The following is a 16,434-nucleotide window of genomic DNA, read 5'->3' as shown; positions in this document are numbered from 1 at the left end:
CCTTGAGGGCGAAAGATGTATAACGACTTGAAGACTCAGTTCTGGTGGAAGCAGTTGAAAGGAGATGTCACGAGATTTGTGTCCCGTTGTCTGAATTGTCAACATGTGAAAGACGAGAGGAAGAAACCAGGTGTCTTATTGCACAGTTTGCCAGTTTTGGAATGGAAGTGGGATCACATCTCTATGGATTTTGTCACGAAGCTACCACGTTCTGTCAGAGGTTGTGATGCGATTTGGGTAGTGATTGATCGGTTGATGAAATCTGCTTGTTTCATTCCATACCGTATGACATACCATCACGATCAGATGGCCGAGTTGTATGTCAGAGAGGTTGTGAGATTGCACGGCGTGCCAAAGTCGATAGTATCAAACAGAGATCCGAGGTTTACTTCTCACTTTTGGCACAGTCTACAGGGGGCATTGGGTACTCGTTTGCACTTGAGCACAGCGTATCACCCTCAGACCGACGGTCAGTCCAAGCATACGATCCATACTTTGGAGGATATGCTTCGCGCAGTAGTGCTTGATTTTGGCTCAAGTTGTCAGGAGTCTTTACCTCTAGTGGAGTTTTCGTACAATAACAGCTTCCAAGCGAGTATTGGCATGACACCTTTTGAAGCTTTGTACGGGAGGAAGTGCAGATCTCCGTTATTTTGGGATGAGATTTCAGAATCACCTGAGTTGGGTCCAGATATGATTCGCGACATGGCAGAGTAGGTGAAGTTGATTCGAATCAGAATGAAGACAGCCCAAGATCGACAGGCCAAGTACGCGAATGTCAGACGCAGACCGCTGTCTTTTGATCAGGGAGACCGTGTGTTTTTGAAGATTTCTCCGTTCAAAGGCACTGTCAGATTCGGGAAAAGAGGAATGTTGTCTCCAAGGTTCATTGGTCCGTATGAGATTCTGGAAAAGATAGGCAATCTTGCCTATATGATTGCTTTTCCTCCATCTCTTTCAGGCATCCACGATGTGTTTCACGTTTCGATGTTGCAGAAATATCATCCGGATTCGTCCCATGTTCTTCAACCAGACGAGGCCGAACTTGATGAGACTCTTAGTTACTTCGAGCGACCGATTCAGATTCTCGATAGGAAAGAGAAGTAGCTCAGAAGCAAGTCGATTCCGTTGGTGAAAATTTAGTGGAGTTGTCACGGAGTCGAAGAAGCGACTTGGGAGACCGAATCTGATATGAGGCAGCAATTTCCAGAATTGTTCGATTGAGGTGAGTTCTTTTCCAGTATGGTTCATTCTAGTTTCAGTCTGTGATCTGTCAGATTTCGAGGACGAAATCGAATCTTAGAGGGGGAGAATTGTAAGGCCCTGAAATTAATTTTTTCATGATTAACAGAATTGATTATTAATTATTTTGGAGATTTATTGAGCCGGGATTTAATCAAATTAAATTGGGAGTTTCAGGGACCGAAATACAAAAGTTGGATTATATTATTTTACCTTGCAACTTGACCATCACATCACTCATTTCCCTCTCCTTCCTCCCTCTCCATCCGTGCGTACCGAACAGGAAGCCATGGCCATCGACTTTTTGAGCTTTTCCTTCCCCTGATTCGCACGATCCGACCGTCAGATTTTGATTCCTAGTTGAGTTTCACAATCACTGCAACGAGGGCTTCATTCTGACGTAAATTTTGCTACGATCCTCGAACTTTGATTTTTGTTGGGTCGTTAGAATTTAATAATCTTGGAGTATGTTGTTCTTGAGCTAGCATAGATTGTGTATTCGAAGTCAGTTCGGAAAAAGAACGAAGTTTGGATTTTATATGATTTTTGAGGTATATTTCGAAATAGGGTGTTGGATTTTGGTTGGATTTTGATTGATTTGTTGGTTGGGAAGTTGATATGGATTGTATAGAATGGTTTGATGATGTTGATGATTTTTGGTTTGACCGATTATAGCCGTTATGCCGTCGAAATCGAGTTTTGGTTTAATGGTTGTTTATTTGGTTCAATTCCAGGTTTTTTTGAGTTGTTGGATTGACATCGAATCCGTATAATCTTTATTTTCAGATTTGGATTGGAGTTTGGGTTTGGATCGAACTTGGGAGTTGATCGAATTGAGAATCGAAGACGGTATATTGATTGAGTTTATTTGTTTCGATTTGTTGTGATTCGATTGATTATTTATTTGAGTTCGTTGTTATTTTCAGATTTGAATCCTCGACGGACTTGAAAGGTAAAAGACGACATTGATTTGAATGGGGTTGAATACTCGAGTTCGATTGATTCTGGAGACCCGAAAATCACATATTGCATGTTTATTTGCTTGTGTGAATTTGATTGATCATTTATTTACACTTGCATCCATATTGAACTGATTTCTCGATTCGTTTTAAAATTAGACGATTTAGGGAGCTATATTGAAGTGGTCTTGGATTTCGAGTTTTTCCAAGTGCCAGAATACTTCTTATAGTTGCTCTGAAGTCTAGGGGTTAAGTTGAACGACATCCACCCCAAATGGGTGTGTCGGTGAGTTGTTGTGAAGACTTGACCCCGGGATCCGAACCCAATACCAATTGATATTTCGATTATCTGATTTGATAGTCCCGAGTTTTGATGTCATGCACACATTCACGGGCGCGCGTGTGTAAAAAAAAAAAAGTTTTGATTCATTTTTTTCTTCGGCTCTTCTTGTTCGATTTTTGTTGAATTATTCGAGATTAGTGGATTAGAAACGGGGTCTCACAGACCCTGCTTTGAGTCACCTACTAACAAGCATGTAATCAACTTAAGTAAAATACTTAATTATCAGAGTAAAACTTACGGAAACATAACCCATAATATACTTAAACCAGCAGAAAACAACCGGTACTAAAACCCAAATCGGTAGTGATACAACCATATCGAAATATATACATTAAAAACTAAAATATATTATTATACAGCTATATCAACTTCTGCTGTATAATATCTGTTGGAAAACTGGCGAGTTCCCAGACCAATTACGATTGATACCCGGTGCAGCGGAAGTTTAAAAATTTTTCATGGAACGTTTCCATGATATGGGTATCAACCGTTCATCGATTGAATTACGTGTGTGTAAAATTTAAATAACAATTAAATAAATTTTACCTCAAATCTCGCAACGAGATTAATGGACACCAACAGAACAATTCTGCTCTTGTTGTCTCTCCCTGGAACCGATGAACTCCTTCAATCAGGTCCACGAACAGAGGTTTAATCCCTCTGATAGATTGCACTAGAAAATCTATCAGAAGTTTTCTGCGAAGAGAATACACGAATTTGATTCGTTATTCCTTACTGCGATTCAAAATCACAGACCGGAATTTTCTCGGGCAGAGGGGGAGGGTTCGGCCGATTTATTGAGAGAGAGGCTAGGGTTCGATTTTTGCTCTGTCTCAAAAATTATGACCTGTTGTGTGTAATTTCTGTACTGAAATAACTTATTTATAATGCAGGCCACTAACACCTTAGGGCCCATTAGTCATAAGCTGGGGCCCGACAAGCAAAGCCCGCTCGTTCAGAAATTAATATAAAATTCATCATGACTCCGATTGATGAAACGATTTCACCAATGTGCACAGAAACCATTTCTGCACGTTTTAAAGTCAAAATAAATTTTCCTGAATCCGAATTCAGTGGTTTCCAAAAATGTCCATCCCTATGTCATTTTAAGAAATCCTACTCCCTTACTCTTATTTAAGAAGTCCAACTCCTTAGTTCATTAAATTTAACTCTTTAAATTTAACTATCTCAACGGGGATTAAAACTCCATTACACTGTGTGACCCTCAATGGTTCAGGGATACAGCTAGCCGTGGGCTCACAACTCCTTGTGACTCGGAACAACACTTTCCGACTTGCCCAACGAATCATGGTAAAGCGCCTAGCAACATCGCCCCATGATTCCCTAGGTATCACTGATAGTGCCTACAAGAACCAGTAGATTTTGGTTAACGTACAGTACGGTCCCTTCATCCATATATCCCGATCGAATCAACAACCATTGGTATATCGAGAGTCGCTCAAGATTCGATAACTATGCAATACATCTTGAAGATCAAATTAGTGACATCGCATGTGCTACTAAGAAACCATTTCTTAAATCACATCAAGTACTCTGGCCAGAGATTTGTCACACTAATATCTCCTCAGATCGCATAGGATATCCACACTCGCAAGTATGTGGTGAATCCTTGACAACAATGCATTGACTCCTATATGTGTCGTAACTGTACCCAATCTCGACACCTGATGACCCCCTCAGAGTCGGTAAACGAGTCAAAGCACAGTACTAGCATATAGAGTCTCCATGATGTTTCAAGTCGTAAGGACTAATGGTGTACAACCAAAACCGCGGACTTTATCCACTCGATAAGTGATAACCACTTGGAAAGTCCGGATAGGGTAGTTCGACTATTCATCCTATGAATATCCATTTGCATGCTTCGAACATCTCCATGTTCCCTACCAATGAAACGTGGTACTCCGCATCGCAAATGCTAGTCTCAAACTCGAGCGATCCTTATCCTTATTATCGGACGGCTCAATCGACTAGGAACGGTTTTAGAATATACAGTGACTATAAGATGTATTTCATGATAGACATCTCCATGTTCTACCACATCTTACATACACTATAGTATATTCAAGGTCTTTATCAAAACAACAATAGTATATCACAATATAACAATATGAAGTAATATAAAGTCATTGCCATAAAAGTGTAAATAATATTAAACAAAAGATTGTTTATACAAAGAGTCAACAAAGCCCATAGCCACACAGTTGGCTCACTGGGCACCCACTCTTACAATATACTCCAAAACCGCTCCTGCCCTCTAGTCCCGCCTCGAACCTCCCGCTCTGTCCGACCTGGAACCTGTCCCGTCGAATGGGTTGTCCAAGATAATACCAAGGATGTGAGCGATTAACACCCAGTACGTAAACATGAGTAAACATATAAATATGATGCATGCATATGATGACTGGATATCGGGTAATCCATCAAATCATGCTCAGACAGGCGCCTAAATGAGTGTCGGAACCTCGCGGATCAACCTTTGGGTACAACCACACTCGTCTAAAACACCGTAGTAGCCAGACGTATCCGTCTCCGCTACACTACTAGTGCTAGACCATATACCGGTGTAGAGCTGAGCGGCCCTACTATCATAGGTATGTCAAAGAAAATAGGCTCAACGTGTATGTGCACATGACATATGAATATAAAATCAGTAAAACATACATCATGCCACGTAAAAAAATGCAACATATAAACATGCATACTCGCTGGCTATCTCAGTCAATATTTACGTACCTTCTACGTAATAGTTCGAGTCTACGTCAGGACTAGGGGTGCAAACGAACCGAATCGAGCCGAATAATGGTAAAATTTTAAGGTTCGAATTCGGCTCGATAAGAGTATATTCGAGTTCGAGCTCGAATCGAAGTTCGATAATTTCAAATATTTTGGCTCGAGTTCGGTTCGAAATATTCGAACATATTCGTGAACTATTCGGATATTATGGTTCGAAAGCTCGAAATGTATATATATTATTATATAATTATATTATATTAATTAAATATTAAGGCTCGCGAACTATTCGTGAACTATCGAACATAGTAATTTCGGCTCGAGCTCGGATCGAAAAAAAGTTCGAACATGTTCGAATTGGGCTCGAGTTCGATAAGCTTGAATACGAATCAAATATTTATCGAGCGGACTCGTATAGCTTACGAACAGGTTCGGTTCGTTTGCACCCCTAGTCAGGACCTAGATTTCAAGCCTACAATCAAATATTTATTGTATCACTACTTTTTATCTACAAGCCTTAACTAAGCTAGCAGATACTCCTATTTCTTAAAAGGATTCCCATTCCATACCTTCGTCCGTAATTAGCCCGTTGATGTGTTCCAATTTATATAAAAGTTGGGAAAAATGTTGGAAAACTGGCGAGTTCCCAGACCAATTACGATTGATACCCGGTGCAGCGGAAGTTTAAAATTTTTCATGGAACGTTTCCATGGTGTGGGTATCAACCATACATCGATTGAATTACGTGTGTGTAAAATTTAAATAACAATTAAATAAATTTTACCTCAAATCTCGCAACGAGATTAATGGACACCAACAGAACAATTCTGCTCTTGTTGTCTCTCCCTGGAACCGATGAACGCCTTCAATCAGGTCCACGAACAGAGGTTTAATCCCTCTGATAGATTGCACTAGAAAATCTATCAGAAGTTTTCTGCGAAGAGAATACACGAATTTGATTCGTTATTCCTTACTGCGATTCAAAATCACAGACCGGAATTTCTCGGGCAGAGCAAGGAAGGGGCGGCCGAAATATGTTTGAGAGAGAGGGTAGGGTTTTCGAAAATTGCTCTCAAAATAATGACCTGTTGTGTGTAATTTCTGTACTGAAATAACTTATTTATAATGCAGGCCACTAACACCTTAGGGCCCATTAGTCATAAGCTGGGGCCCGACAAGCAAAGCCCGCTCGTTCAGAAATTAATATAAAATTCATCGTGACTCCGATTGATGAAACGATTTCACCAATGTGCACAGAAACCATTTCTGCACGTTTTAAAGTCAAAATAAATTTTCCTGAATCCGAATTCAGTGGTTTCCAAAAATGTCCATCCCTATGTCATTTTAGGAAATCCTACTCCCTTACTCTTATTTAAGAAGTCCAACTCCTTAGTTCATTAAATTTAACTCTTTAAATTTAACTATCTCAACGGGGATTAAAACTCCATTACACTGTGTGACCCTCAATGGTTCAGGGATACAGCTAGCCGTGGGCTCACAACTCCTTGTGACTCGGAACAACACTTTCCGACTTGCCCAACGAATCATGGTAAAGCGCCTAGCAACATCGCCCCATGATTCCCTAGGTATCACTGATAGTGCCTACAAGAACCAGTAGATTTTGGTTAGCGTACAGTACGGTCCCTTCATCCATATATCCCGATCGAATCAACAACCATTGGTATATCGAGAGTCGCTCAAGATTCGATAACTATGCAATACATCTTGAAGATCAAATTAGTGACATCGCATGTGCTACTAAGAAACCATTTCTTAAATCACATCAAGTACTCTGGCCAGAGATTTGTCACACTAATATCTCCTCAGATCGCATAGGATATCCACACTCGCAAGTATGTGGTGAATCCTTGACAACAATGCATTGACTCATATATGTGTCGTAACTGTACCCAATCTCGACACCTGATGACCCCCTCAGAGTCGGTAAACGAGTCAAAGCACAGTACTAGCATATAGAGTCTCCATGATGTTTCAAGTCGTAAGGACTAATGGTGTACAACCAAAACCGCGGACTTTATCCACTCGATAAGTGATAACCACTTGGAAAGTCCGGATAGGGTAGTTCGACTATTCATCCTATGAATATCCATTTGCATGCTTCGAACATCTCCATGTTCCTTACCAATGAAACGTGGTACTCCGCATCGCAAATGCTAGTCTCAAACTCGAGCGATCCTTATCCTTATTATCGGACGGCTCAATCGACTAGGAACGGTTTTAGAATATACAGTGACTATAAGATGTATTTCATGATAGACATCTCCATGTTCTACCACATCTTACATACACTATAGTATATTCAAGGTCTTTATCAAAACAACAATAGTATATCACAATATAACAATATGAAGTAATATAAAGTCATTGCCATAAAAGTGTAAATAATATTAAACAAAAGATTGTTTATACAAAGAGTCAACAAAGCCCATAGCCACACAGTTGGCTCACTGGGCACCCACTCTTACAAAAAAAGCCCAACAATTAAACAAACTCAACACTGATGTCTGGCAATGGCGGCATCACGACGGCGGTCCGACGGCGGCGATGCTATGGTGACATTGGCGGCGGCCGAAAAATCAGTCGTCATCGGAGTTGGGTATTTCTGTAAAATTTTTATATCAAAACAAAGCTTACGACATAAGGAACAAAACGCCTCAATCAATTTCAAGTTTCCGACGACTTACGGCGGTGAAACGGGGCGGCGAAGGCGTCGGTCGAAACTTTGGGTGTAGTAGCCCGGTTCCATTTTACCAGATTAAGTTATTTTAAACATGTTAGAAAATGACATATAATTTTAAAAGTGTCAAAACATGTTTAAAGAGTCCTTATTTGGTTAAAATAAGTGGAAAATCAGATCTGGAACGTCCGAAAATGGTGGGGTAGGTCCCAGGGGTCCCGGAGGACCAAAACTAGTTCGGAAGCATGAGAAATAGTTCGGAGCTACCGGGCAAATCGGAGCTTCCGATCCGAGATAGGAGCTTCCGATCCAAGAACGGAGCTTCCGATCCAAGAACGGAGCTTCCAATCTCAACCAGAAACAGGTGTCAAGGAGATTGAAACATGTGGCCAGATGCAGGAGATCGGAGCTTCCGATCCTGCGATCAGAGCTTCCAATCTCGGCCGTCCAAAACGTGGCAAACATGCACCGATCGGAGCTTCCGATCTCCTGATCGGAAGCTCCGATCGTGGCCTATAAATAGGGGTCCGAATCCCTCATTTTTAAGTGCAATTTTCCCTCTCCTCTCCCGGTAATCACTCTATTTAAGGGCTTTGGGACTCTTTCTTTAAGAGTTGGAGTAGGAAATAGTTTATTTTATAGCGGACAGTGTCCGCAGTAGCAGCCAGGCGGCGGAGCTCTGGCGAGGCGTCTAGGATTCGTAGCTAGGCTATGCCCAGGCTCTGGGGCATGCGACATCAACGGGCTGACGACGAACGAAGGTATGGCTTTGGTTCCCTATAGTAAATAGGGAGTAGGCTATAGTTTAATTAAGGCTTTTAAAGCCTAGTAGGTGATGTTTGGCATGCTAGGTAATGCATGATTATTTATGCTGTAGTGCTGCATGGTAGGCTTGGACCTAGAGGGGGAGCTTTTAGGATCTGCCTTAGTAAGGTATGGAAGTATTATTCGAGATATCCAGATTGAGTATGCATGTATTATGTGTTTGCATGGATTATGTGATTGCATGTTTTATATGCCTTTATATACAGCATGTCATGACTGTATGTTGCATACATAAGCATATTGAGCTTTTACCTTAGAGGTATCCTGTAGTAGGGCGCTCATCCTACGATTTTGTGGATGGTTGGATACGTAAGTCTTGTGTCAGGTCACCTTTATGGTTGGACACATGTACTAGTATCAGGTCACCATTATCCACTGGGTATATGAGCCACCTCCTGATGCGACGGCGCAGCGTGCTATATACCCTGGGCCCGAGCTTGTTTCTTGACCTGAGAGTCTTGGTACCCAGTTCACTTGCATACATGCACACATAACACCGTATACTCATACTCTCGTACTGAGCATGTTAGGCTCACTTCCGGTTATTTTATGTTGGCTGGATGCCCTATTCCATGGGGCAGATGCAGGTAGTTCTCCCGGAGACAGGGATTTAGGTGGTGACCAAGGCTGGATAGCGGGGTTGACCACTAGGTTTTGCTTACCTAGTATTTTACTTACTTTAATTCCGCAGTTTCTCTGATTAAGATTATTTTATTAATTAATTGCATGCTTAAGTTCTGATTAGTAAGTGATCACGGTGCGGGTCACTACATTGGGTTTCTATGGCGGTGCTCGAAAGCTCACAAAATTAGTACCAATAGCTAGCTCTCATCGAGACGATTCCAATCGTATATTCAATTTCACGTTTCGACGACCGGAGACAACCGAACGACAGCGAGAAAGAGGCGGCTGTCAAAAATTTGATTTCGCCGGATCTCTCTAAAAATAGGTGATATGGGTTTCAATGGAAAGATCTCGTCGCGAGGAGTCCAACGGTATATTTACTTTTGAGTTTCGATAACCGTCGGCGGAGTTACGACGGCAAGAAGATGTCGGTGGAGGAGAGAGAAAAGGTGGTCGGTTGATTGAAGAAGAAACGAAGATGATGATGTGATGTGGTGTACATGTATATATATATATACATGTATATCTCAATTAAACTGTGTACACATGTCTAACTGTGTGTATTCTGATATTTATTCGGGATTCAAACTTGACTCGATTAAAATTATTTCAAGTCATGTGTGCTATCAAAATCAAATATGTAATTTAATATCGTTTGTAAACCGATATTTCTGAATACATATTTTTAACACACAATTCAAATATTTTTCGTCTCATTTAATCTCTTGATCATTTATTTAGTAACCATTAATCACGATTAATATTTAATTAACTTAAAATAGGATACGGGTTACTACAGATCTTAGCCAAAGGCTCGACGGCTTCCACCCATTTAGACAAATAATCCACCGCCACCAATAATAATTTCCTTTGTCCGGGACCTATAGGAAAAGGTCCCACAATGTCCAGACCCCATTGATAAAATGGGCAAGATCCCCACATAGTCTGCAACTCTGCTGCCGGCTTATGAGAGAAATTCTCGAACCTCTGGCATCCTTCACAAGCCCGAACCACCTGTTGAGCATCTTGCTGCATAGTAGGACACCAATAAATGGCTAATAAAGTATGCCGGGCCAAACTTAATATTTCTCCGTGAACCCTGCAGCTCTCATGTGTTTCTCGGAGTACATACTACAGTTCCTCCGGGGCCAGACATCTCAACAGAGGACCCTGAAAAGAACGCCGATACAATTTTCCATTTAATAGGGTAAATCGCGATACCCTACTCCTGAGTTTCCGAGCCTATGTCTCTTCTTCAAGGAGGATAACTGTTTGTAGGTAATTAATCAAAGAGATCATCCAAGAATCTCCTGAGGTCTCTTCCACCCCTTCCCCTATAGCCAATACAGATTCCGACTGTTGTATCACCTCCCTGTTATCAGAACTAGTCGGAGTGGCTGCCATTTTGGCCAACATATCTGCTTCAATGTTATGCTCCCGGGGGATTTGTTCTAGGCTCCAGCTAGAGAATTATCCTCTTTGCTGCTTGAATCCAGCTAGAGAATTATCAGAATTAGGATCCCTGGACTTGCAGAACTACTAGTTGAGAATCAGAATACACGATTACATGCCCGGCTCTTGCTTCTCGGACCAACTTCAACCCTGTAATTACTGCCTCATACTCCGCCTTGTTATTGGAATTAGAAGGGTGCAGCCTTACTACCACCTTGGTTTTCTCCTGGGTGGGAGAAATCAGGACCACACCTACCCGCTTCCCTCCAGACCACTGGCTCCATCAATAAATATTCTCCATACTTCTTCCTGACCAAATGTGATAACCTCGTTCAAGAAATCCTATAAAGCTTGCGCCTTGATGGCTACCCAAGGCTGATATTATACGTCGTACTCTTGTTGGAAAACTGGCGAGTTCCCAGACCAATTACGATTGATACCCGGTGCAGCGGAAGTTTAAAAATTTTTCATGGAACGTTTCCATGGTATGGATATCAACCGTTCATCGATTGAATTACGTGTGTGTAAAATTTAAATAACAATTAAATAAATTTTACCTCAAATCTCGCAACGAGATTAATGGACACCAACAGAACAATTCTGCTCTTGTTGTCTCTCCCTGGAACCGATGAACGCCTTCAATCAGGTCCACGAACAGAGGTTTAATCCCTCTGATAGATTGCACTAGAAAATCTATCAGAAGTTTTCTGCGAAGAGAATACACGAATTTGATTCGTTATTCCTTACTGCGATTCAAAATCACAGACCGGAATTTTCTCGGGCAGAGCAAAGGGAGGGGACGGCCGATCGGTTTTGAGAGGGTCTAGGGTTTTCGAAATTTGCTCTCAAAATTTATGACCTGTTGTGTGTAATTTCTGTACTGAAATAACTTATTTATAATGCAGGCCACTAACACCTTAGGGCCCATTAGTCATAAGCTGGGGCCCGACAAGCAAAGCCCGCTCGTTCAGAAATTAATATAAAATTCATCGTGACTCCGATTGATGAAACGATTTCACCAATGTGCACAGAAACCATTTCTGCACGTTTTAAAGTCAAAATAAATTTTCCTGAATCCGAATTCAGTGGTTTCCAAAAATGTCCATCCCTATGTCATTTTAGGAAATCCTACTCCCTTACTCTTATTTAAGAAGTCCAACTCCTTAGTTCATTAAATTTAACTCTTTAAATTTAACTATCTCAACGGGGATTAAAACTCCATTACACTGTGTGACCCTCAATGGTTCAGGGATACAGCTAGCCGTGGGCTCACAACTCCTTGTGACTCGGAACAACACTTTCCGACTTGCCCAACGAATCATGGTAAAGCGCCTAGCAACATCGCCCCATGATTCCCTAGGTATCACTGATAGTGCCTACAAGAACCAGTAGATTTTGGTTAACGTACAGTACGGTCCCTTCATCCATATATCCCGATCGAATCAACAACCATTGGTATATCGAGAGTCGCTCAAGATTCGATAACTATGCAATACATCTTGAAGATCAAATTAGTGACATCGCATGTGCTACTAAGAAACCATTTCTTAAATCACATCAAGTACTCTGGCCAGAGATTTGTCACACTAATATCTCCTCAGATCGCATAGGATATCCACACTCGCAAGTATGTGGTGAATCCTTGACAACAATGCATTGACTCCTATATGTGTCGTAACTGTACCCAATCTCGACACCTGATGACCCCCTCAGAGTCGGTAAACGAGTCAAAGCACAGTACTAGCATATAGAGTCTCCATGATGTTTCAAGTCGTAAGGACTAATGGTGTACAACCAAAACCGCGGACTTTATCCACTCGATAAGTGATAACCACTTGGAAAGTCCGGATAGGGTAGTTCGACTATTCATCCTATGAATATCCATTTGCATGCTTTGAACATCTCCATGTTCCCTACCAATGAAACGTGGTACTCCGCATCGCAAATGCTAGTCTCAAACTCGAGCGATCCTTATCCTTATTATCGGACGGCTCAATCGACTAGGAACGGTTTTAGAATATACAGTGACTATAAGATGTATTTCATGATAGACATCTCCATGTTCTACCACATCTTACATACACTATAGTATATTCAAGGTCTTTATCAAAACAACAATAGTATATCACAATATAACAATATGAAGTAATATAAAGTCATTGCCATAAAAGCGTAAATAATATTAAACAAAAGATTGTTTATACAAAGAGTCAACAAAGCCCATAGCCACACAGTTGGCTCACTGGGCACCCACTCTTACAATCTCCCACTTGCCCTATAGCCAACTAGTCATACTACGTAGACCCATTGCTTCGCGATGTTTGTCAAACAATGGTCCTGGCAAAGGCTTAGTAAGTGGATCAGCGATATTGTCTGCAGAGGCCACTCGTTCGACACTGATGTCTCCTCTTTCCACAATCTCCCGGATTATGTGGTATTTCCTCAGTACGTGTTTGGATCTTTGATGAGACCTTGGTTCCTTTGCTTGAGCAACGGCACCCGTGTTGTCGCAGTACACCGGGACTGGACCAACAAATTCAGGAATGACGCCCAACTCTTGGACGAAATTCCTCATCCAAACGGCCTCTTTAGCAGCAGCTGATGCTGCAATGTATTCAGCCTCAGTGGTGGAATCCGCTGTGGTGTCCTGCTTGGAACTCTTCCAAGAGACAGCACCACCATTGAGCATGAACACAAATCCAGAGGTTGACTTCGAGTCATCCACATCACTTTGGAAGCTAGAGTCGGTATAGCCTTCCAGTTTGAGTTCTCGTCCTCCATAAACCATGAACATATTCTTAGTCCTTCGCAAGTACTTAAGAATGTCCTTCACGGCTTTCCAATGCATCTGACCAGGATTAGACTGATATCTGCTCGTGACACTCAGAGCAAATGCTACATCCGGTCTGGTAGATATCATCCCATACATGATACTACCTATAGCTGACGCATATGGTACATGTGTCATATTCTCTATCTCTGCATCAGTCTTGGGACACATAGACTTGGATAGAGAAACTCCATGACACATGGGTAGATGTCCTCTCTTGGACCCATCCATTGAAAACCGTTTCAATATGGTATCGATGTAGGTTGATTGAGTGAGTCCTATCATTCTCTTAGATCTATCCCTATAGATCTGTATCCCAAGAATGTAGGATGCCTCACCCAAATCCTTCATCGAAAATCTACCTGATAACCATATCTTTGTTGACTGCAACATCCCTACATCATTCCCAATGAGTAGGATGTCATCAACATAAAGTACTAAGAATGTCACCGCATCCTTAACTACTTTCTTGTACACGCAAGGTTCCTCCGGGTTCTTGATGAAACCAAAGTCTTTAATTGTTTCATCAAATTTCTGGTTCCAACTTCTTGATGCTTGTTTTAGACCATAAATTGATCTCTGAAGCTTGCATACCTTATGCTCGCTTCCCATGGATGTGTACCCCTCAGGCTGCTTCATATAGATTTCTTCCTTAATGTCTCCATTAAGAAAAGCAGTCTTCACATCCATCTGCCATATCTCATAGTCATACCATGCAGCTATGGCAATTAGGATTCTTATGGACTTGAACATTGCGACTGGTGAAAAGGTTTCATCATAGTCAACTCCTTGCCTTTGAGTATAACCTTTCGCCACCAATCGCGCCTTGTAGGTCAATACCTTACCATCAGGCCCAAGCTTTCTTTTGTAGATCCATTTACACCCTATTGGAACAATTCCATCGGGAGGATCCACTAAAGTCCAGACTTGGTTAGTATGCATCGAATCCAATTCTGATTGCATAGCTTCAAGCCATAAATTCGAATCCGCATCAGAAATTGCTTCCTTGAAGCTTCTTGGATCACATCCAATGTCGGGTTCATCTTGACCCTCTTCAAGAAGAAGACCATATCGAACTGGAGGTCTAGAAGTCCTCTCGGATCTTCTAGGTGCAGGCGTGTCCAGCAATGGTTCCTGAGGTGTGGGATCGTTATTTTGTATTTCGGGTTCTTCTCGAACTTCTTCGAGTTCCATCATCTCGCCTTTCTTATCCAATAAGAACTCCTTCTCCAAGAAGGTGGCATTCCGTGAAACAAACACTTTTGTTTCAGCAGGATAATAGAAATAATATCCGATTGAATTCTTCGGATACCCCACAAAATAACACAAGCTGGATCGACTATCCAACTTATCTCCCACTGTCCGCTTCACGTAAGCAGGACATCCCCAAATCCTCAAGTACGAATACTTAGGAGCTTTGCCATTCCATAACTCGTATGGTGTTTTGTCCACTGCTTTAGTGTGGACGTTGTTCAACAACAATACCGCCGTTTCAAGCGCATAGCCCCAAAACGAAGGTGGAAGCTCAGTGAAGCTCATCATAGATCGAACCATGTCCAACAAAGTTCGATTACGACGCTCCGATACACCATTAAGCTGTGGTGTCATAGGAGGAGTCCACTGAGAGAGAATCCCATTCTCTTTTAGATAGTCCAAAAACTCGGTACTCAAGTATTCTCCACCTCGATCCGATCGAAGTGCTTTAATACTTTTACCTAGCTTGTTTTCTACTTCAGCCTTGAATTCTTTGAACTTTTCAAATGCTTCAGACTTATATTTCATTAAATATAAATACCCATACCTAGAATAATCATCAGTAAAGGTAATGAAGTAGGTGTGGCCATGTTGAGTCCCTACTCTAAATGGACCACAAACATCTGTATGGATCAAATCCAACAGATTTTGACTACGTTCAGGCTTCCCCTTAAAAGGAGATTTAGTCATTTTCCCTTTTAGGCAGGATTCACAAGTAGGTAGAGAGTTAATATCAGACATATCAAACATGCCCTCTCCCACTAGCTTGTTCATCCTCCTTGAGGAAATATGACCTAGTCTAGCGTGCCAAAGGTTTGCCGGGTTTTGACTATCGATTTTCCTTTTGTTTGTTGTCGCCGGTTTGTCAATACAATTTACTGGAACGTCTTTTAGTTTTAAATTGTATAGATCGTTTTCAAGTTGTCCATTTCCAATTAAACATTCATTCTTGTAAATATTGCAAATCCCATTCACAAAATTACAAGAATAACCATCTCTATCAAGCATAGAAATAGAAATAATGTTTTTAATTAAATCTGGCACAAATAAAACATCTCTCAACAATAATTTAAAACCGTTCTGCAAAATCAAACAAACATCTCCAATGGCCGTAGCTTCAACTCTGGAACCATTCCCGAGCCTCAGCTGGGTCTCACCCATTCTAAGCCTGCGACTTCTTGTCATCACCTGCAAATCATTGCAAATGTGAGATCCACATCCGGTATCCAATACCCAAGAAGTTGTATTAAGTGACATGTTTATTTCGATATAGAACATACCCTTTGCAGTTCCCAACTGCTCAAGATACTCCTTGCAGTTGCGCTTCCAATGACCCGGCTTCTTGCAGTAATGGCAAACATCCTTGGATTTTCCATCGTTTGAAGCCTTTGTCTTTTGCTTCTTCTCGGGTTCCACTTTCTTGGGTGGGGCAGAACGTTTCTTGCCCTTCATACTT

This window comes from Henckelia pumila, chromosome 3, assembly GCF_033568475.1.
Source record: "Henckelia pumila isolate YLH828 chromosome 3, ASM3356847v2, whole genome shotgun sequence".
In the NCBI taxonomy this organism is placed as follows: Eukaryota; Viridiplantae; Streptophyta; class Magnoliopsida; order Lamiales; family Gesneriaceae; genus Henckelia; species Henckelia pumila.
The sequence above is the reverse complement of the archived record's forward strand: the minus strand, read 5'-3'. Positions refer to the sequence as shown.